This window comes from Lepus europaeus, chromosome 15, assembly GCF_033115175.1.
Source record: "Lepus europaeus isolate LE1 chromosome 15, mLepTim1.pri, whole genome shotgun sequence".
NCBI classification, from domain to species: Eukaryota; Metazoa; Chordata; class Mammalia; order Lagomorpha; family Leporidae; genus Lepus; species Lepus europaeus.
In genome coordinates, this window is record NC_084841.1 from 83,470,285 (window position 1) to 83,493,910 (window position 23,626).

Below are 23,626 nucleotides of genomic sequence, written 5' to 3' on the forward strand. Positions count from 1 at the left end.
AGCCAGTTTGCCATTGAAAATGCAGATTTGCTGAAGGTTTTTGTGTCTGACAAGCCCCATTGAAAGCACCTCGCTCCCGTTCCTGACAAGCATCCATCAACATGTAATATTTATCCGTCTGTTTGAGTTGCACTACAAATAATTGGCGGTCCCTCTGCAAGAAGACAGCTTCCTGCTGAGACAGCACCACCTGTACAGCTTCACCGAGCTGGGAACAAATGCTCTGAGAAGGGAGTTTTTCTAGAACTGATGGATAACATGAATGAGGGATCTTTGCTAAAATGGGGGAAACCGAATTTGCACTTTGAGTTGTGTCGTTATTGTTAGTTCTCCAATCCACCTTCCATCACCATCAGAATACCAATGGCGTGTTCATAAACACATTTACTGCTGACGAGAAAAATATGCTTGGTGACTTGTCTTCCGCCCTGCCCATCTCTCTCTCTCGCTCTCTCTAGCTCTTCCCCACACCTCTCTCTGCCTTTAACTTCACAATGATCACCTTCTCTAAACTCAATGTACAGTTAAGGAGATTACAGTTCTGGGGCCAAATCACAGTGATATGGTGTATCATTTTCTTCTCTTCCTGGACGTGTATTGATTTCTGTTTTTAACACTCAGTAAACGTGAACGTTTTACATGCAATGGTAGTTCTTGTAACAGCAACATAGACAAGCCATGGTCACAGGGTGACTGCCATGACCTCAGGTTTCCTTGTAACCCTAGACATGGATTTCCCCTGTCAGGAAAAAAGGTATTCTTACAGAATTATATTTCTGTAGAAGTATGTGGTTTGCACTCTTTAAAAAAGAGACAAGATGATGAAGAAACAGACAAATAAGGTGATATACTTATTTTTTAAATAATGGATACATTATAGAGGCAGATCAGGTTTACCTTAATTTCTAAGACCTGAGTTTGCAAGTACTGTGCCCCAAAGGTGGTATTGGTAGGCTCCACTTTGTGTCTCATTACCAAAATTGTGGTAGTTGTTTTGTCTCAATTTAAAATAATTAAATTCTCACCTAAACTTTCTCTCATTTTAGAGATAATCTCATGGTTCTTTTTCTGTTTTATTATTATTATTATTATTTACTTATGTACTTATTTGAGAGGAAGACACAGAAAGAAAGAGATCTTCTATCCACTGGTTCATTCTCCCAGTAGCCTCAACAGTTAGGATTGGGCCAGGCCAAAGTCAAGAGACCGGAGCTCCTTGCCAGTCTCATACACAGTGGCAGGAGTCCAAGCACTTTCCCAGGCACATTAGCAGGGAGCTGGAGCAGAAGTGAGAAGTTGGAACCAGAATCAGCCCCCCAATATGAGATGCCAGCATCACAAGTAGCTTAACCCATTGCATCCTAACGTAGGAACTCTGTGACTGTTTTTTACATTTTGTGCTGGTATTACTCATATTCCAGTGAGAAAAATGAGTGAACAAATTAGATAAGAATACTAAAGTACAAACACACAATGCCTGCTGTAAACAAGAGCCTTTGATGGATGTGTTCCAGTGCTCTTGGAGGTTACTTTGCACTCTGCTGCATTTAATCTAAGGTTGACATTAATACGCAAAATAGAATTTCAAGTATGACACACCAGCATTTATGCAGAATGACTGACTATTGTTATGTGTTTTCCATGCACTCTCCCCTGTTCTTCCAGACAATTGAGTTTGAGGTCCCTTGTATTAAACACAAGATTTAAAATGAAATGGATGAAACTAGAAGATCAAAGAGGATCACCTCTCAAGGTTTGAAAGTAAAGAGTTTGGGATGGGCATTTGATATAGCAGTTAACATGCTTGTTCGGATGGCTGCATTCTTCATCAGAATACCTGGGTTTGAGTCCCAGTTCCTGCTCTTGACTCTGCTTTCCTGCTAATGCAGACACCTTGGAAGCAGAAGTGATAACTCAACTAGATGGGCTCCCATTACCCATGTGGAAAACATGGATTGCAGCTCCCTATTTCAGCCATGCCCTGCCCTGGCTTTGCAGACATTTAGGGAGTGAATCAGTGGATGGAAATTTTCTCTCTGTCTCTCTTTGTCTCCTCTGTCTCTCTCTCTCTCTCTCTCTCTCTCTCACACACACACACACACACACACAGTGCGTGAATGTATGTGTGTCAGGGGTGGTCTGCTTCTCAAATGACTTAAAACAAAAAGGAAAGAGTTTGGTGGCTTCAGATGTAAACTGTGTTGCAACAGATATTGTTACAAAAAGACAAAAAATTCAAAATAATCATGAAAATCCCTTGGATCCTTTGAGACAAAAAAATGACTCCAAGGTTTTCTTCTTAAGATGTGTTTATTTGAAAGGCAGTTACAGAGAGGGAGAGAGGAAGAGATTTTCCTTCTCTGGTTCACTCCCCAAGGAGTTGGCTCTGCTAACCTGAAGCCAGCCTGGAGCTCCATCTGCATGGTAGGAGCCCAGGCATCTGGGACTCAAACAGGAATTTTGGTATAAGATGCCGGCCTCATGGGCAGTTGCCTAACATGCTTCATCTCACCTCCAGCCCAAGTTCAAGTTATTTAAGTTATTGGTGGTTGGTAGAATTAGCCCCAGTTTCATAGATGATCAAACTGAATCTCAATGTTTGTGACATTCCCAAACCACCCTATTAGTAAGACTTGACTTCGGGAATGAAATATTACTTGTTAATCCCTCATGTGTAATGTACCGAGAGACACCACATATTATTTCTGTTTAGATTCTCACATTAACTTTTTGTGGGGGGAAGTATTAATATTTATGATTTCACAATTTCCAAATCGAGGCTGGGGTCTCTTGATATCACTGCCCACCCTGAATTTCCAATATTCACAAGAGACACCTTGGCTCCTCTACGTCAGCAGCTCCCAAGCCTCCAAAGCTAGAGCAGTTCAACGTTAGTCAGCTTCAAGCAGCTCTCCAATCCTCTACTCTGCAATGGGTTATTAATTCCCTTCCTCCAAGTCATAGGTCGACTCAGCCAGCCATGTGTAGTCCCTTGTTCTAAGGGAAAACTCCAGAATTCTTGGAACTTAGTTTTGCTCAATAATTTAAAGAATATCATTACAAGATATGTGAAGTCAAATTTCCTTCTTCAAACAGGAGAGGCAGCCTGGGGCTCTGCAATTCCACACCTGCTCCTGGCCAGCCAGTGGCCTCTGGGGCTTAAGAAAAAATGACTCAACTTTTTTTCAGACCTATTTTGGATGCTTGCATCACAAGCCTCCTGAATGAAAAATGTCTTGGGGTTGATATCCTGCTTCCAATCTAGTTGGTGCCTCAAACAGCAGGGTGTCTAGAAATACTAGTCTCTGCTAGTAGAGCAGAAATCTTAAAGAGCCATGCAAATTGGATCCACCCGGTCTTTAACATGGGCCAATTCTTCCACAGTATGTGCACATTCTTCATTGACTTGACTGCATAATAGAGATAATTATAAGCACTCACTTATCTCACAGGGGTCTACTGAAGATTAATTAGTTAATGTTGGCAGACCAAAGGTGCAATATAAGTGCTAAGTATTATTATTATTACTGTGCCACTTATCTTTAAGGAATGTTGTTTCTGAAGTCATAGTGCCTATGTGCCATCTGCTCACAGCAGCCTTCACCATCTCCCTCCTCAGAAACTGAATCCGGTATCTGAATAAATAGATGTGCTCAAAAAAAATCTATCACACCTCCATCTGTGCTTATGGAATATGAATTCAGACATAGGCAAAAATGCAAATCAATCATGGTGGAGGGGCTTCTCCAGCGCCCAGAGCCACATTTAGAGATGTTGTACTAATACTCTTGCTTTTCAGTGTAGAATCCGCTAACTCACGGAGCAGTGGCTCTGTGAAATTTTGTCTCGGTGAGTTAGGGTGTCATATTAGAGACCCAAACCTCCCCAGAACATGTTCACTGAGGATCTTTTGATGAAATTAGCCCCATGATTTTAATGCTTTGGATGTTACTTATAATTATCAGAAGCTAATGAGTTTCTAAAGGTTTCTATCGCAAATCATGATTTTGAAACTTCTATCCTGGCAGAATTATAACTAGGTTACAGACAACACGACATGATCTGTGACCCATTTTTCCTAATGATAAAGGAAGAGGAGACTGCCTCTTATGAATAAGCACTCCTTCCTGAACATGACAGGGTACTCACTTCATCTGTGAAAGCTCAGGAAATCAGAAAGATTGAAACCTTGAACTAAAATTATCCAAATGTTTCCCAACGCCACTACTGTCATATAAATAGCATTTTTGCTTTTGAAGTCATTATTGGTATCACAATTGTCATAGATATTTCATATTCTGCAGTAGGTGGCTCACTACCAGCTCCTCCTCAAATCAGTTGCAGAAAGCAAAATTATCTTTTCGTTGAAATTCATCTCACTTGATTTATTTACCCATGATAATCCCGGTGATATTTTTGTTTGGTTTTGTTTTCTTGTATCCAACTTTGTCTCAAATCTCCCATCTAGTGCAAGGATATGCAGAGGCATCTTCTGTGGTGATCATGGAATTCATCAAATAAGGTCATAAATGCTGGTTCATTAAACCTATGCTCTGTTATATGCATAATCTCATCTCAGGGAGGATGCAAGTACTATTTGAATCCAATTCATCTAACCTGAATTATGCATCTACCTTATGAATTGCTGAGGTTTGGGGGATATAATAGGAATAAAATATCGTATCTCGCCTCAACTCAAGAAGATAAATCTATAACTAACTATATTAAAATGATAAGTTCGAAACCAGGCAATTTGAGAAAGTCTTGAGAGAGTGCAAAGGAGAGAATGATTCATTTTGTTCAGAGTCAGGAAAGAGTGGCTCCGGAGGCGTCAGATAGATGACATAGGAGGTAGACTGTGAAGAATGAAAACCACATCATAGGTGGAAAGTGGACAGAAGAGTCACTTGGCATTGCAGACCTTCAAGCAAACTGACATGTCCTAGAACTCTGTAGTCCCCTCCTCCTAAAAATGAGCCTGGGCTTCGCTTCTCATTCCTCTTTCTGAAGATGTTCTTGGTACCTGGAAATTCACTTTCTTCTCACATCTCAGCTACCTTGATCTTCAGTTCTGTTGCTTGCCCAACCCCTTCCTCCCACACAGACTTGAAAATGCATGGCTGTTTCTGAACTTTGAGATCCACTGGACACAATTAGTTTTTACTGCATATGTCAGAAGCATACATGCAAGTTAGCACCCAGCTGGTAACCCTGCAAAGTTCACATTGGCCATCTTGAGGAAACTGGAGTATTTTTAGGCAGAGAAAATGATAGGGAAAAGACACAGACAGCAAAGAGCAGGATTTGTATGAAAAAAAAAAAAAAGCCATCAGGTGGGGCCAAAGCTATCTGTGCCCTGTGCTTCGGGGTGTTGGTTGGAGTGATGTCACCAGTCTCATAATAGCAGGGATCCTGCGAAATAGCAAAGGTAATCCTACCCCAGCAGAGCTTCAGCCCATCCCTCTGAGAATGCTAATTATAGATTGGGTATGCAAACAAATACTCCTGATTCTCCAAACAACCATGACATCATTTCTTCTTAGAGAAGATGGTCTCATCTGTCATGTTTTGAACTTACACTCTGCCCATTTAGGGGCATACGGCTCTCAGGAGATAGACCTTAAAAACATCTGAGAAAATTAAGTGTTTTATAAACTTTGGCATTGTAGGGTGAACAGAAAGATAGTTAGTGGTTTGCATGTGGGCCTGTTAGAGACCAGGGACATGAAAACATCAGATGAGACGGAGACCTGAAGTTTTAGTGAGAACTGCTGATCTTTCGTAGTGCTCAGACGATTGGATAGCCTAGGAGTCTGAAACCCTTGAGCCCAGGGGGAAAAGATGTGATGGAGTGGAGCTGGATTAGCAGGCTTGCAATATGACAACTTAGCCAGTGACTCCTCCCCGGGCTAAAAAAAGGGAGTCTGGGCTCAGGGCTGTAAATTTGGCACTGTCCATGAGCTCTAAATTGACTTTAAAATGAATGAGGTAATGGAATACTCAGACAGAAGGCTCATCCATTATAGAAATACACCTCAAATCAGTCCTCTTTTCGGTCAAGGCTAAGGGGTACTTCTAGTTAAAACTTGGCAAGTTATTTGCTTACCAGGTCTTGCTGGGATTTGAATTAACTGTCACGGTGATAAAATTTTCCTAGAAACTAAATGAAAAAGCCAACATAAACAAATGTCATGGAAAGCCTTCGAATTTTTCAGAATTAACTGCTTGATCTAGTTAGCACCTCTACTTCTGTTGGGATAGTCCATTTAAAACAACTTTCTATAAGGAGATAGAGTGAAATTACAGCACATTTACACATATGGCCTGGCTCTATCTATTTATGTAATGGAAGAAGAAGCAGAAAGCAGAAGAGAAATGGAAGAAGAGAGAGAGTGCTAAGTAACAAAGAAAATGCTCCTTTAGTAGGCCCTAAACATTCGCAGTCGGGTCATTAACAACAACAACAACAAATTAAAGAGTATTTAAAAGCATTCAGAATGCATCCAACTGCATAAAATCCACATGCCTCTGAGATTTCTACTGATGGTCAGGGGCTGCTGAATGAATTGTGACTCTGTGCAGTTGCATGTGGTTTCCATTCTCTTGTTTTTATAGCTTTTTGGAATTCACTTTGGATCTGTTGGGACCACTATTTTCTGGCCCGAAGACTCAATTTGAGACAACACTCCAAAGACAATCTCTTCTGCATAGCCATCCCATCACTCTAACTGACCTGGAATACTTTGGTCAGAGTTCAGTCCTCACAACTGCACTGTTCACTTGTTGCCTGTATCTCTATAGTGTCATTCAATACACTGAAGTTTTTCAAGATTGAATAACTTGCCCAAGTAGTACAGCCCACTACAAGCCCGGATTACCTGACTAGCTCTCTATCACTTTTTTCTCCAAATCATCTATGTGCTATTAAATTCTTGTCGTTTTATTTAGTACTTGTAAAGGTTTTTTTTTGCAGTAGCATCATTAGAAATTAAAGAGGCTACATTCATCAACCAATATCTCATTGCCTGCTCCTGACTCATAGGATTACTTTTACCTTGAGGGAACAGATATTAAGACAAAAAATTAAGATGTGCAAATATATTTATCAAACTTTTTAATAATTTTATAAAATTTATTGGTCATTGTCAACTTAAGAAACTATGAAGTTTATAAGGAGGCTCAGTAATGCTTAACATTAGCTTTCAGGTTTACATTTTATTTTTCCTTTTTTTAATCTATGTATGTGCAAAAAATGGCCACCAAAAGAAGCTGCAATGTGAAAAGTATTGTGTCTGCCATCGTTCTTCAGCAGGTTAATTCTCAGATTAAAGAGCTTTGTGTGTATTTCTAAAATGTTTTCATAAATTCATATAGATAAAATATTTTTTCAGCATTATATTCAGGAGATATTTATCAACAGCTCTTTTCATAGCTGCAGAGTATTTCAGTTATGAGTGGCCTAAAGTAATTTAACTCACTTATTATCACCAAGATTTTTGCAAACTTCTTCCAAAGTGCACTGCAATGAATATCCTTGTTTCCATTTCTTTGTTTACAGATGCATGTGTAAAACATGGAATTAGGAAATCGAAATCTCTGCTGAATTTACAATCAGGTAGGTAGGGCTAAATTTGCCTCTATATTTGCTTGTTTTCCAATTCTGTTATCATAAAAATGATATATTTATTTATTACATGTAAAGAAACATCTCTATTAAGTATTACTTTTTTCATTTCATTCTTAGATTTTAGAAGTAGATTTCTTTAATTTTGGTGTAGTCATAGTTGTCAATCTCTTCGGAGACTGTTTCTGCATAGTTTCTCTTAATTAGAAAGAAAGTCTTCGTCTAAAACTATCCTTTTAAGTATGTCAATGTTTCTAGTACTTTTAAAACTTTATGATTACATTTAAATCTTTGATTCACCTGGAATGTACTGAATTATATTCTTAAAGCCATAACCAGCATTTTTAAAATCAGCAGTCTAGTTTTCCGCACATCATTTATTGAGAAGGCTATTTTTCTTCGCGGATTTGAAATGCCATCTTATGATACAATAAATCCTCCGACGTATTTCTATCTATTTTTTGACTTTTTCATCATCCAGTTTATCAACCTGTGTATGAGACATGAGCACCAAACAATTACATTACAGTAAGATTAAAATATATCTTACTATTTTATGGAGGTAACCTCCTTTACCACTTCTTTTTTGAGAAACTTACTGCCAATTTTTTCACATTTATTTTTACATAAGAAACTTAGAATCAGCTTGTTCAAATTCCAAAAATAAGGCTGTTGGTATTTTATTTGGATCATGTGAAATCTGTAGATTAATTTAGTTTGAACTTGTATTTTTATAATACTGAATCTTTCTGTGTAAGAATAGGTTTTATCTTTTACTTCTGAAATGCATGTGTGTGTATATATATATATATATATATATGGTAATGTTTTGCTGTTTTTCATAGAGATCTTTCAAATTTGTAATTAAGTTCACATGTATGTATTTATTCTTTCTTAATATGGAATTTAATTTCTAGATTTTATAACTAGCTTTTTGTGAAGGACAGAAATTACTTATCATGTATAAATTGTTTTTTGTATTTGGATTTTTTAGTAGACATTTCTATTTCACCTACTGTGGGTTTTCCAGGTATATAATAAACTGAAAATATTCTTATCCTTTCTAGTATTTATAACTCTTAGTTTGTAAAAATGCATCATGAAAATGGCATGGAAATGTGATTTTCCACCCCCCCCCCCCCCCGTTTCTTTAAACAGGTGATTTTTCCGGCCTGGAATATTAATTTCATATTGATTCAATAAAAGATAAGTCTGGAAACCCTATACTCCTGTGTTTTCTCAGATAGTCCAGATAGCTCTGGAATGATCTCCTCCTCAGGAGTCGGTTAGAATTCACCATTGAAATGCTTTCCTTTGGGGAGTGTCTGACTTATGTAGAAAAGGGGCAAATACTTTTCTTAATTTTTCTTTCATGAACATTAGAAAATTCGTCCTCACATAATTTGACTTTTACTATTTTCTGGGACCAATTTTGTCACCGTAGTAAGTCATTTATTTTACTTAGATTTTCAAATTTGTCTCCAGAGAGTATTTTCTCATATCTGCTGTGGTGTACCTATTAATATAATCTAATTTTTCCTATTTTGTTCATTGTATGTGCGCCCTTGTTATCTTAGTTTTCCAAGATCAGCTTAAATAGACACAATACACACACACACACACAAACAGGTCCAAATATACATATATTTAGCTTTATGTATATGTACTTCCATATAATATCTGTGCATAAGAAATAGTATGTTTCTATAAAATTTCAAGTTACCAATATATTCAGTCTTTCCTTTATAAATGCTTCCCTCAATATCCTGTTTTTAATACTAGTTTCATATATGAGCAAATGTATGTAATAATATATGAATATAAACATACTATCAATTTAGTTAATAAGGGATACGTATTTATGTTCACACACATCAACCATTAGGTGAATTTACTTTATTCTACTTTCTGCTTATTTTTATTTATTTGTTTTCACTTTATTTGGAAGACAGCAAGATAAACAAATCTTCTATCTGCTGTTTTACCATCCAAATGCCTACAACATATAGGGCTGGGCGAGGCCAATACCAGGAGCCCAGAACTCTGTGCAGGTCTCCCATAGGATTGGCCAGGACTTAGGTACTTGAGCCATCATCCGCCGCCTCCTAGGGTGTGCATTAGCAGGAAATGGAGGAGTCGGTATTCAAAGGAGGCACTCAGATGTGGGCTGGGGTCATCTCAAGCAGAGACACAAGGTTTGCACCAAATGCCAGCCTCTGTTTTCCCATTTTTCAATTTATCAATTTTTGCTTCTATTACTAGCAGTCCTCTCCTTTGCTTCCCTTAGTTTCATGTTGCCTGTCCTTGCTAATTTCCTTAACAGAATATTTAATCCATCTATTTCTTTACCTGTTGTTTAAAAAGGTGATTACAAAGTCTACAAATTTTCTTTTGATCACAATCTTAGTCAATTTTTATAGGCTTTGATATGTAACAGCTTGTAATTCTCTAGATATTCTACACTTTCGTTTTGATTTTTTTTACTCAGGAGTTGCTGAAAACACAATGTCTAAATCTTTAAATAGCATTTTATGTCTTTTTGTGTTTTTCTAGTTGTATTGCTCTGTAAATAGGTGATCTCTCTAAGTTTATCTCTTTTTTTAAAAAAGAATTAAGTTTTCTTTATAACTGAATCTGTATATTTTCAGGGTGAAGTTTGAGGTATTTTATCAGGGTGTATCTAGATATATTTGTTTGGTCTACTTAACCACATAAGCTTAGATTAAGTTAAAAACATTAGTGTCCGTCTTCTAACTTCCAGTTATATCATTCAGTTTTGCTTTCTGCATATTCATTTTATTATTTTCACTAATATCATAATTATTGTTACTACTGTTATTATTATTACCAGTACATGAATTTTGAGTTTGTTTTATCTTTGAATGCTTCTTAATTTTCCATATAAAATGTTAAAATGACAATTTAATTCTTTAATGTCCTTTTCTTTCTTGATCTGAATTCTAGTGAAGTAGGCAGGCATACAGGTTAAAATTGATCAGGTTTGTGAACTGGAAGACCATGCCTTCACCATGCCCCTGTATGACCTCATACCCCTACCTGATGCCTTTACCACGCCCCTGTGTGGCCTCATTCCCCTACCTGGCCACACCTGGGTGCCCACCAGCCAATCAGGTTAATTAAGCACTCCCCTTTGGAAGTGGGTAAAAAGCCGGGCCACACCAGCTTTTTCCCTGGCCTCTTGCTAGGAAGGGGCTTGAGGTAGCCCCGTGCCTCCAGGGCGCATGGCCTTCGGGCCATGTGCTCTAGGCTTCCTGGCCTAGATGCTCTTCCACATGGCTGGTTCCTGGTGCTCAGTATGAACCCCCATTCACTTCTCTCTTCTAAATAAAGCTCTCACTCTCCTATGCATCTTTCTCACTAAATAAAAGCTTAAAACGCACCATGCTGCCTCGTTTATCTGTGCCAGTATTTAGAATTCTCTAAGTATTAGGCAAGAACCCTCTTGGGCTTATTAATATTGGGGATTTAGTAATAAGCCCGTGGTGAAATCTTAAGGCACCCCAAATTCCGGTAGCACATGTGGCACCCCAAATAGCATTTCTAGGGAACTTTAAGGGGCCACATTTCAGGGTAAAATTTAGGGAGTCTTTTCCGATTTCACTAGCATTAATGCCACACATTTTGTTTACTTTGCATTAGTGTTTGCCTAATATGTCTTTGCTTGTTTCTTTTATTTCTTTAAAGCAACTTTATTTTTTACTTTTGCAAAATTTATTTGAGAGGCAGGGGGGGACACTCATTCTCTGGTTCACTATCCAAATTCCTGCAACAGATGGGCTAGTCCACAGCAAAGCTGGGAACTGAGACCTGAGTCTCCAGTGTATATGGCAGGAACCCTTGGAGCATTAGTAGGAAGCAGGAAGCTGGAATCTAACTGCCAGGCAGTTAGACAGAGAGAGTTATAGACAGTGAGAGAGAGAGAGACAGAGAGAAAGGTCTTTCTTCCATTGGTTTACTCCCCAAATGGCTGCCACAGCTGGAGCTGCACCTATCCGGTGCCAAGAGCCGGGTACTTCCTCCCGGTCTCCCATGCAGGTGCAGGGACCCAAGCACTTGGACCATCCTCCACTGCCTTCCCAGGCCTGGAAGAGGAGCAACTGACCTGGCGCCCCAACTGGGACTAGAACCCAGGGTGCCGGCACCGCAGGCAGAGGATTAACCAAGTGAGCCACAGCGCCGGCTGGGAACGCAGGAATTTACAAATGGGATGTGGAGGTCAAAAGCAGAATTTTAATCACTAGACCAAATGCCTGCCCCCAAAGACATTTGGCTTTAAAAATTAACTTAAATTCACTGTAAGAGTGGGCTTCATCGCTGATTAAATTAGAACATCTTGATAAGTTGGGATTCTATTTATCATCATTGACATGAGGTATGGTTGTCAGTACTATAATCTTATTTTTATCCCCTATCTCCTTGCTTTAAACCTTTTGCAAGTGTTTTACACTTTGTCATGCTTTCTTTTTTGTGCATCTGTAATTATTTGGAAATCTTTTTGACTTTGAAGCTTTACTCATAAGTTTTAATATATTAAAATTGTTTCTTAATTTTTTATATCTTTGATTTTCCTTGTTTGTTCCTTTAAAAATGTTTACTTATTTATTTATATGGGTGTGGAGAGGCAGAGAGGGACAGACAGAGAGACAAACAGTGAGTTAGAATCAGCATATGTTGCTTCATTTGCCAGATGCCTGCAATAGTGAGAGCCGAGCCAGGCTGAAGATAAAGGCTTGGAACTCAACCTGGGTCTCCCATGTGGGTTGCTGTACCCAAGTACATAAGCCTTCACCTGTTGCCTCTCAAAGTTCATGTTATCAGGAAGCTGGAATTGGAAGTGGATCTGGGATCTGAATCCAGGTATTCCCAGATGGAACACCAGTGTCTTAACCACTTGACCAAACACCTGCCCCCCTTAACTTTTTAACTGCAAACAATCTGTTGAATATTTACATAAAATTAATTAACAAATTAATTCAATTAATTTCCTAAGTCAGCAAACATATTTAGTAAAAATTGTGTATCTCTCACCTCCCAATACACAGGTATTTTGGTTAGTTTTATGATTACTTACAACTTTTATCTCAAAAATTTATTGATAGAATTAGACATAGCCCATTGGTTTCTCAGCTAGGACAGGCTTGCTGATTTATTTCATCAGATCTTCCTCTCTCATACCTCCTCCCAATTTCATGAGTGACATCATTGTATAACTGTAAGTGACATGAAAACCTACTGTTCTTTTGTGTCTTGTTTGACCACCAGCAATAGAACAAGAAGTCTGTGCAATCCTGTATAACCCTATTATTGTCGTTCTCTCTTATTGTCATTACTGTTTATTGAGTACTAAACCCTTTCCATGCCTTTAAATACATGAATATCATGCAGTTCCTGCCCTGGCAACTATTCTTCTGATAATGCAGAAAAAGAGAAAGATTGCATGAGAACACTGTGAATTTAGGTCATCTATGACTATCACCATGCTATACTTCATTTATTAGCACTATTTTTGGGTATCCCTCATGTGTTGCTTGAAATTCTTTGAGGACTATAAAAAGTTAATAGTATATCTTTGTTCTGTAAAAAATTTACAGTTGCATTTTAAAGAGCAAACATATGCATGCAATATAATGAAACAAAATTATCGTGTATCATGTGTTGTTCAATAAATGTGTACTGAGCCTCTACTAAATGCTGGGTGTGAAGAGTGGCTCAAAATACAAAGGTAGGTCAGACATGAGGGATAAGACACCATATACTACATCATCATCATTATCATCATCATCATCATCATCATAGAATTGATGCTTATTGCAAAGTTACTCTAGCTGCAGTTACTCTTTGACATACATCTCATATGTTAACTCACTGAATTCCCACAATAACCCTGTTGGTCCCATTTCACAAATGATGACACTTAAGCCACAGAATGGTAAAAATAACTTGCTCCAGATTAACTACTCATTAAGACAAACAAATTTATAGCCTTCACAGTATCAGAGAGAAGGAGAGATCCAGTGGGGCAGGAATCAGGAAAATCTATTTGAAAGAGCTGTTTTGGGCAAAATCTGAAAGAATCAAGAAAAAGACTTTAAAACTGGGGGAAGGTCAAGAGTCAGTGTACAATGAAGAAGCATACGTACAGAGAGGAGTGCAAAGATTGAGTAGGAAAGAAAGACTCGATTTTTTCCCAAAGTTTAGAGGAATCATGGATGAAACACCTCCCAAAAGCCAGAGAGAAAACTTGAGTAAGATAACTCCCTCTACCTAGTAGAGCTTCCCCTACTTATTTCTGAGAAACTTGTCCTAAATTTTCAGGTAACATGTGACAGGTGTAAAAGCTGTTTGTTTCCTAGTATTCAATAGAGCTATAGAGTTACCATTCAGAGTTAAGACTATCACCCTTAATATTACATGGATATGAGAAAGAGTAGAGAATCAAGCTGTTATCTCCATAGACTTACAGTCTATTAATCATTTATGAGTTTATTGACTCACTTAAGTTATGAGATCAGTGACAGTGCAAAGCAGGGCTGGAGATTATAATGGGGGTGAGAACATTTTATAGGATTTTGCTGAATCACAGAACACTGTTTAGGCAAGGAAACCAACAAATCAATGAGAAGCTAGAGAAGTTGGAAGAGCAAAAGGCCTTTTGGGAAGTCCCACTGACTTTGCTCATTTGCCTAGAACTGGCCTGGAAAATAATTATAAGGGCTGATATTTCAGTAATAAAGTAATTAGTAGAGTTGAACATAAAAGGGAGTATATTACCTCTCTGCCAAGCTTTTGATGAAAGATCTATGTGCAGTGGTATGTAAGAGCCAGCTAGCAATTTATGACTGTCAATTGTTAAATTTCCAAACAATATCAAACCCAGTTCATAGACTTTTGCTTGTTTGAATTTACCGTTGTGGAACTACTACACCATGGGAGTTGGTAAATGTTACAATTCACATTTCTCCTGCTCACTTTCTTCCACAGCTTCTTCATAGCAGAGTCAAAGCTAAGGAACATTTCAAGACATGAGGTTCAATCAGCAGACCATTCTCTTGGAGCTACAACCCCCCCGTCACTTAGAGGAATTAGAGATGTTCAATGAGGGTAAGACAAAAATTTAAGAGTAATTTAAAATGCTAATGGAAAGTGGAGCTAAAAGAACTTCATTTTTGTGCAAAAACTGTTTAAAGTCTATGCATAGTTTTTTCATAGTACACATTTTCTGTGAAGTTTTTGAAGATTCCCCCTCATAGGCATGGATTTCAAATGTGAGGATACTTCAAAATGTTTGTGAAAAAATAGAGTTAAAAGATGAGCCTATTCTGAAGCAAAAAATTGAAATACATTGCTTTTTTCATAATGAACAGTTTCCATGAACATTTTAAAGACCTGTTCAGATGCATAGATTTCAAAAAATATTTTGCACCAAAATATAAGTGTATTTTGTATCTTTTAATTTCATTTTCCAAAAACTTGATGAAATACTCAAATACATCAATCCTTGGGATCATGTAAGGAAACCCAAACAGCCTGGCTTAGTATTTTTAGTTGGCTCCTTTTCTACAAAAACAGGACTCCATGGAAGCCGTGCCTCCCACTCCGCAGGAACGTGCACTCTAGAGGAAGGAGCAAGGAAGGCTGTTGTTAGCCTGGGAGACCAGGGAAGGGATTTAGGAGAGTCAAACTTTAAGGAGTGTTACTGATTCAATGCTTTCTAAAACAACAGGGATTGAGACAACTTAGACTCTATTTCCTTGCAATTTCAATCCCCATTCTTCAATCCCCAACTCTTCTCTTTTGTGACTTCATTTAGTTTTTTGGAAATGTTTTTGGCTGGAGAATATCAGGGAAATAGAAATGGCTTATAAAAATGTATATGAGGAGAACAAATGCAAACTGTTGTGAGGGAAAAGGTGGCAGGAAAAAAAAAAGTACACCAAGACCTTTTAACATGGTATGAGTAAACAGCCTTGAAATGTTCAACTTGAGGGGAATAAAGTCACTTACACAGATGAGGCAAAGTAAAAGTTAGATGAAACTAAAATATTCCAGTCACTAAACTGAAGAAACCATTAGTGGCTTTCCGCCTTTCATTTAAACAGCATGAGCAAGACTCATTCAATAATAAATTCTTATCCTGCAAGCTGTTTTGTGCCATCACAGAACTTATCTCATGCAGGTGCTCCGTGTGTGAAATGCCAAGACAGATAACAGAAGCCCCCAAAACACCAGATTGGGGTTGGAGGGAATCCCATGCCCAAAGACATGGCAAGAAAAAGAAGTTTCCTAAGCACAAGTGTGTTTGTGCTTTAGTGTTGCTTACCGTGATTTGGTTTGTTTTAATCAGTCATACTTCTTGTGCCATAAATTCCATGTGTATAGTAATTAGCCAGGAAAATTTTGACTTTCACATTGCAAGGAGAGAGCCTAGGAGACTCTGTGAGAAGATACAGTTTTTCCTATAGGATATAAACTCAACTTCAGGTCATTACAAATGAAATTTACTGTAGAAATTATTTGCAGAATGGCTGGAGGGCTTGATTTGGCATGCTCACGCTTCTAGAGCTCCTGTGGAAGTTATGGAAACTTACAGCTCTATAAATGCCAGCTGTGGAAGGCAGGTTACTCATGGTTTGAGCTGAAGAGAAAAGAAAATGAAGATATGAAATGGAAAAATAAACATTTGGGAGCAAAGAGAAACACCAGGCTCCTCACTTGGTTTGTACAAAAGACTATCGAGAAAATAAGTTGAATATCACTTAGGAGATATGGGGAAAAGGGCAGAATGATGATTAAAACTGCTGTTGCTGCCAAGGTAACTTCAAGCCCCAGTGGGTTTCAATTGCATATTCATCTGGACAACCTTAGTAGTTTGTAATTTTTTTTTAACTTTTATTTAATGAATATAAATTTCCAAAGTATAGCTTATGGGTTACAATGGCTTCCCCCCTCCCATAACTTCCCTCCCGCCCGCAACCCTCCCCTTTCCCGCTCCCTTTCCCCTGCCATTCATGTAAAGATTCATTTTCAATTCTCTTTGTATACAGAAGATCAGTTTAGTATATATTAGGTAAAGATTTCAACATTTTGCCCATATAGCAACATAAACTGAAAAAACTACCATTGGATTACTAATTATAGCATTAAATAGCAATGTACAGCACATTAAAGACAGAGATCCTACATAATTTTTTTTCAAATTAATTAATTTTCTATGCCATTTCCATTTTAACACCATGTTGTTTTTTTTTTTTCATTTCCAATTCTCTTTATATACAGAAGATCACTTCAGTATATAATTAGTAAAGACCTCATCAGTTTGTGCCCACACAGAAACGCAAAGTATAAAAATACTGTTTCAGTACTAGTTATAGCATCACTTCGCTTTAGACGACACAGTAGTTTGTAATTTTGCAGCCACTGTCGCATATATAGGATAAACACACATACACAGTTGCTGATACAGATAGAAATGTAACTGCACAATACATATGAGAGTACCTTGAAAAGTTCATGGAAATATGGAATTAACAGATAAAATAATTTTGGTGTAAGAATAGTTGAAATGCATGCATATAAAGAAAATTCAAGAAGTCCATGAAAAATTATGCCTGGATTTGAAGATTTTTGTGCCAAAATAATGCTTGGCTCCCAAATAAACTTACTTTAAGTTCCCATTTCCATGAAATTTTTGAAGTCCCTATACATATCCAAGGATGCAATGGATGCCTCTCTGTACATACAAACACTCACATATGTAAAATGGGAAATATGTAAGATAAAAATACATGTAATTACTGCCATCTAGAAATGTATTATTAGATAGGTTTAATATATGTCTTGTAATATTCAAGAAATAATAGTACATTTATGTTGCATCAGTTTTTTAACCCTCTTTAATTTGGATTATTAATTACATGTCATTGAATTAGCTCTACTGAAATTTGTAGCCAAAAATGGTATATTTTCTGAAGTTCTGTTTAAAACTTTTGGCACTGCAACATTTAACCCATCTGTAGAATGGAGCATTGACCCCTCCATATTTTCCTTTCTTAGTATTCTAGTCACCATTCTCTCCTGTTTTCTTTTTGCTCTCTGGGCATCCTTAGTGTTCTTCATGAACTTTCTGCCCTTTGCTTGTCTGTCAAGGGCTAGTGCTTCCCAGAAACCTAGTCCTGTAACTCTTCCTGCTCTGGGTGATTTCATCTGCACCCCTATCTTCAGGACCACAGGGATGCTCACGACTCTGAAATGCACAAAAGACCCCCTTACTGCAGTCAGATATGTATATATAACTACCTACAATAGACGCCAGTTTGGCTTCATTAGACTAACTCAAGACCATCCTATTCAAATTGAATTGGTCATTTTCTCACAACTTTCCATGAACTTACTCCTACATTTGCCTTCCAACTTTTTTTTTTTTTTTGTTTGTTTGTTTGTTTGTTTGTTTTTTGGACAGGCAGAGTTTAGACAGTGTGTGTGTGTGTGTGAGAGAGAGAGAGAGAGAGAGAAAGGTCTTCCTTTTTCCCTTGGTTCACCCCCCAAATGGCTGCTATGGCTGGCGCGCTGCGCTGATCCGAAGCCAGGAGCCACGTACTTCCTCCTCGTCTCCCCTGCGGGTGCAGGACCCAAGGACCTGGGCCATCCTCCACTGCCTTGCTGAGCCACAGCAAAGAGCTGGACTAGAAGAGGAGCAACCAGGACAGAGTCTGGCGGCCCAACCAGGACTAGAACCCGGGGTGCTGGCACCGCAGGAGGAGGATTAGCCTAGTGAGCCGTGATGCCAGCCCACCTTCCGTCTCTTAATTGGTGGTGCTTCCAGTCTTTCAGAAAACTGGAAAGCTGACTCATCTGAAATCTACCCTACTCCTCCATCAGCCCTAAAATAAATACCCATGAAGTACTGTCAGTTATAATTCCCAGATAACTTTCCAGTGGAACATGATTTATGGATTAGGATCTTTTAATTTATAGTCCGATTTATCCAACAGCCTTCAAAGTGATCTTTATTTTTAAATTTTTTTTTTTAGAAATGTATTTATTTACTTGAGAGTCAGTGTTACAGACAAAGAGACAAAGAGAGAGGTCTTCCATCCACTGGTTCACTCCTCAAATAACTGCAATGGCCAGGGCTGGGGCAGGCCAAGCCAGGATCCAGGAACCAGGAGCCAGGAACTTCATCCAGGTCTCCCATGTGGGTGACAGGGGCTCAAACACTTGGACCATTTTCTGCTGCTTTTCGACGGCTGTTAGCAGGGAGCTGGATTGGAAATGGAGCAGCCTGGACATGAGCCAGCACCCATATGGGATGCTGGCATTCCTTCAGTGGTATTACCCGCAACACCCCTATATCAGCTCCATCTTTAAATTTTTTTTTTCAAATGATTTCTAGATGGTTCTGTCCTAAATACAAGTCTGATTTTGGCTCTCATTTTGAAGACTCTTCCACTATTTCTAATGCCCTTGAACTGGCACGATAAGCATTTTATAATCTCCCTTTTGCTCTTTGCACAAGCTAACAGGATGCCTTCAACTTGGCTCAGCTGTCCCTTCTGCTGGGGAATCTCCTTGACAATACTCCAATAGCTCACATTTAGCACTTCTCATGCAACTCTCCTACAGTGGCTTCCACTGCACTGTTTGTGTCCATTGCATTGCAGTACTTGCTTATTAATCTTTCTCATTGTATTTGGAAGCTCCTGGAAAATAAAGGCCATTTCTCAGTTGTCTTGTGTCATCAATATAGAACAAAATATCTGGTATATAATGAATGTCTATTGAACCACAAATGTGTTGTTAACGGCTGGATTTGAGGCTAAGTCTATTAGAAACTGTGCTAAGAGAAATGCTATTTCTTCTTTACCACCCCAATAAAATCCCAGTGGATAAGACTAACAAGTCTAATGTAAATGAAGTTCATAGATATTCATCAAGCATCAGTATGGCCGTCTCTAAATCTTTCTCTTCCATGATTGGTATGAGGATACTTTAGGAAGTTTGTGAAAAAACGGAATTAAATGGTAAGTTTATTTTGGTACCTAAAGATAACGGCTTGCTAATTTGGTGGTAAGGATGGGATGTGCAACCTTGAAAATCATTGAGCCCTTGTTGCTGCTGTGCTATAGGGCTCATGAATAGTATGTGTCTGAAAATAGGCCTTTTCTGTGGCTCTCACACTCAAGGTCACTTTGTGTCCCAGGATGGCTATTGGATCTCCAGCCTTCATGTTTACATCCTAGGCAAGAAGAAAAAGGATGTGAAGAGGGCAACACCCAGCAATGTCTACCCCAGTGAAGGCTGTCTAAGGAATTTCAAAAATAAATCCCCACTCCATCCTTCTGTGTAGGTCACCACTATCTGCAAGGCAGGTTGGGAGATGTAATTTTTTAAATGAGTTGTTTGCTTATTTATTTTATTTATTTGAAAGGCATAGAGATGAGGAAAAGTCTCATCCACTAAGTCACTCCCTAAAAGTCTACAACAGCCAGGGCTGGGCCAGGCCAAGTCAGGAGTCTGCAGCTCAACCAAATGCCTCCCATGAGTGGAAAGTACCCATCCACTTGAAACACCATCTGTTGCCTCCCAGGGTGCACATCAGAAGGTACTGGATCAGAAGCAGAGTTGGGACTTGGAACCAGGTACTCCTACATGGGATGTGGGCATCCTAAGCAGCATCTTAACCATTACAACAGACGCTTACTGTCCCTCCCCAAAGAATTGTGATATTTTAACAGAGCATACTTGTATTTCCTCTTGAAATAAAATTAGCATATGTTAAGTATAGAAAAGAAAAAGAGAGATTTTTAGGAGGGAAATGTTAATACTTTTGTGAGTGCTAAAATCGGTTATACAAATGGCCAACTCTAAGGGAGTTTTGAAAAGTAACCTAATAGTTGAAGCGTCCTTGCAGAAAGGGAGATAAGTATGTCTGGAAATGAACTCTGAGGAATGGGTAAGATTTTAATAGACGAGCTCCGAATGAACGTTAGAGCAGAAAACACCATAATGTGGTGTACAATTAAAGATCATGAGTGGCTCACTTGGGGTATTTTTATTTGTCATTGGTTTTGTGGTTGTTGTAACAGATGTGCTTATTTATTTGAAAGGCATAGTTACACAGATAAGAGGGAGAGACCAAAAAAAAAAAAAAAAAAAAAAAAAAGCAAGGGAGATAGCGACCTCTTACATCCATTGGTTCACTCCCCCAAGTGGGTGCAAAGGCCAGGGCTGGGCCAAGCCAAAGCCAGGAACTTGGAACTCCATCTCCATCTCCCATAGGAGTTGCAGGGACCTAAGCATTTGGGCCATCTTCCTCTGTTTTCCTAGGCACTTCAGAAGGCATCTGGATCAGAAATGGAACATCCAGGACTGAAATGGCACTCATGTGGGATGCTGTTGTCACAGGCAAGGGCTTATCTTGTGCCACATTATTGGTCCCTTGCCAGTGGTTTTTACCAGATCCTGAGCTCCTTGAGAATAGAGACTATTTCCTACTCACTAATTTCTTCAGGTCATATGCAACCTTTACCATCTAGAAGGCATTTAATGAATTATGTTAAGGCTATGAAGTAGGAATTGTATAGGGAAGATCAAATGCAATTGAAAAACCGGAAGGCAAAAGCCTACCTAACACTGATTTCAGATGATAGTTCACCAGCAATGATGTTTGAAGCAAAGCCTAATGGATAAATGTTTTTTTCATCAGCTGTCCCCTATGGTCAGGGGAAGCAGACCTTATTTTTTAAAAGAAGATTTATTTCTTTATTTGAAATGTTGATCAATAGAGAGAAGGAAAGAGAGGGGGAGAGAGAGAGAGAAAGGGAGAGAGATCTCCCATCTGCTTACCTGTGCCCTGATACAGGATGTTGGCATCAAGTGATGACTTACCCAGATGCACCAAGACACAGCCCCCTCCCCAAGAAACATTCTGCATGGATACACATATTATTTGACTAAATGAACTAAATATAAAATACATAAAAGACAGAGTAGATGATGTAGCCCTGGGTACTGACATAAAAAGATTTCAGATTCCCAAAGCATTGGGTTTCTGAGACACTGCCCCTGGCAATCAGCTTCTAGGGTGATCTGGTCTGAGTGAGACGTTGTAGCCCCACAAATGACTTTCTACTCATGTTCTCTTTCCCTTGTTCATATCGGAAACTCTTTCTCAACTCTTCTTACCAAGTATATCCTCGGTAGATGGAAAGCAGTGCAGAACAATTCTCTGTACTGGTCTCACTCCAGTTGAAGCAGGTAGTCCCTATAATTTGATTCAGTTTTTCTCTCACATCCTGAAGGCTGAAACATAACATGAAGGCGAGATAACCTTAGTTTTTCAGCTGACAAAACTCCATGGACATATGAGTGTATGTATGTATCTAGCTATCTGTCTACCTATATCTGTCTTTCATGTTTACACTGATAATATGTTGACAATTTTCCAATTCATTAGAATGCTTTAAGTGACAAGAGTTATTAGTTACTAGACAAAGGAAAAATCTGTTTCTAGTCTTATTAAAAATCAAGTTTCTCATGTGATTCTGATTTGCATGAGAAAAATGCAAAAGGTATTGTTCTAGATAAGACGTGGCCAGATAAACACCTTCCTGCTGCCCACACAAATGATGCTGCTATGACAAGAAGGTGACCTGTCGTCCACAAAGGCAGCTGAGAAGAGGTCTTTTAGGAATGTCTGATTGTGGAATACACTTACTATGTAGCTTTGGGTCTGAGAAGATAAGCAGCAAGTGCAACACTAGGAAAGGGAAGACCCAAAGAATCAATGTGGTATAGCAAATTCAAGTTAGCAAACACTTATTGAGAATTCAATTGATTCTAGTCTTGGTGAGCAACCATATGGTTTTAGGAGAAACTTGCACAACAGACGCTTAGAGGCAAAGTCTTGGACTCTGTTTAGTTAGGGAATTTTATTGTCTGCAGATATAGTCTCGAATGAGAAAACAAGGTGTAGGGTTAGTGATGTCATCACCTTACAGGTTTTTCCATCAGCAGTGCTTTCCTAGTCTCACTGAATCTAGCCATACACCTTGGTAAAGTAACACTTATCCTTGTAGAATGATTAACTCCTTAAACCTTGAAGAATTTTGTCTTGCCACGTGGTTTCCAACAAAGGTGAGAGCTTAAGCTATAGCTTGCAGTGTGGATTCCCATGATAGTTTGCCTATAAAATTTATTGATTTTGCCTGGTAGACCAGAAGAGCAGATAGCTTTTCCTCTATAAATTAGTCAGTCACCTATCATCAGAGTAAATTTAAGAATTTTTTTTGGGGGGGATTAGAGTTAAGATATGTAAAAATTACTTTAAATACATCATCCTTAGGTAGAGTTCAGAAAATGCAATTCTACCATAAGGTTTTTGTAATAAAGGTATCAGCAATTCTGTAATCAACTGCAATTTCTGTTTATAATGTTTTTTCAATTGAGCTTCTGAAATTTAGAGGCTATGGTAATGACCTCTAGACATCCCTCTATAATGTACTTCTAGACATAGAGAATTTAAAGTTTCTACTTAGTAAAAAGGCATTCTCTCATCCTTTGGAGTGGGAGCCTGGCACAGGGAGTCTGGAAGCAAGTTCTCCCTGAACTTTGTTTGCTTTCTTCTTCTTTTTCCATTTGACCCCAGTTTCATCTGCAGAAATTATTTATGAAGCTCCTTTTCCCCCTTCTTGCTTGTGAAGCAGTGCTTGGGTCTGAAAGCCATGGAGTAGCATGCTCATCACGCATATATTTAGCACCCTAATCTCTGCAACCAGTTTTAGCTGCTTGTTATACTTTTCTTGACATTTTCTTGTATGCTTTTTGACATCTGCTTGCAAACTCCTGCAGCCTTTTCAATCCTGATATTCACTTGTTTCATCTGATGTTGTTCTCATTCTCCCTAGATATGCAGATGTGTTGCTTTCCTTCAAGTCCTGTCCCTTCAGCTTTTCTAGAAAGGCTGCTCTGAATACCTACCCG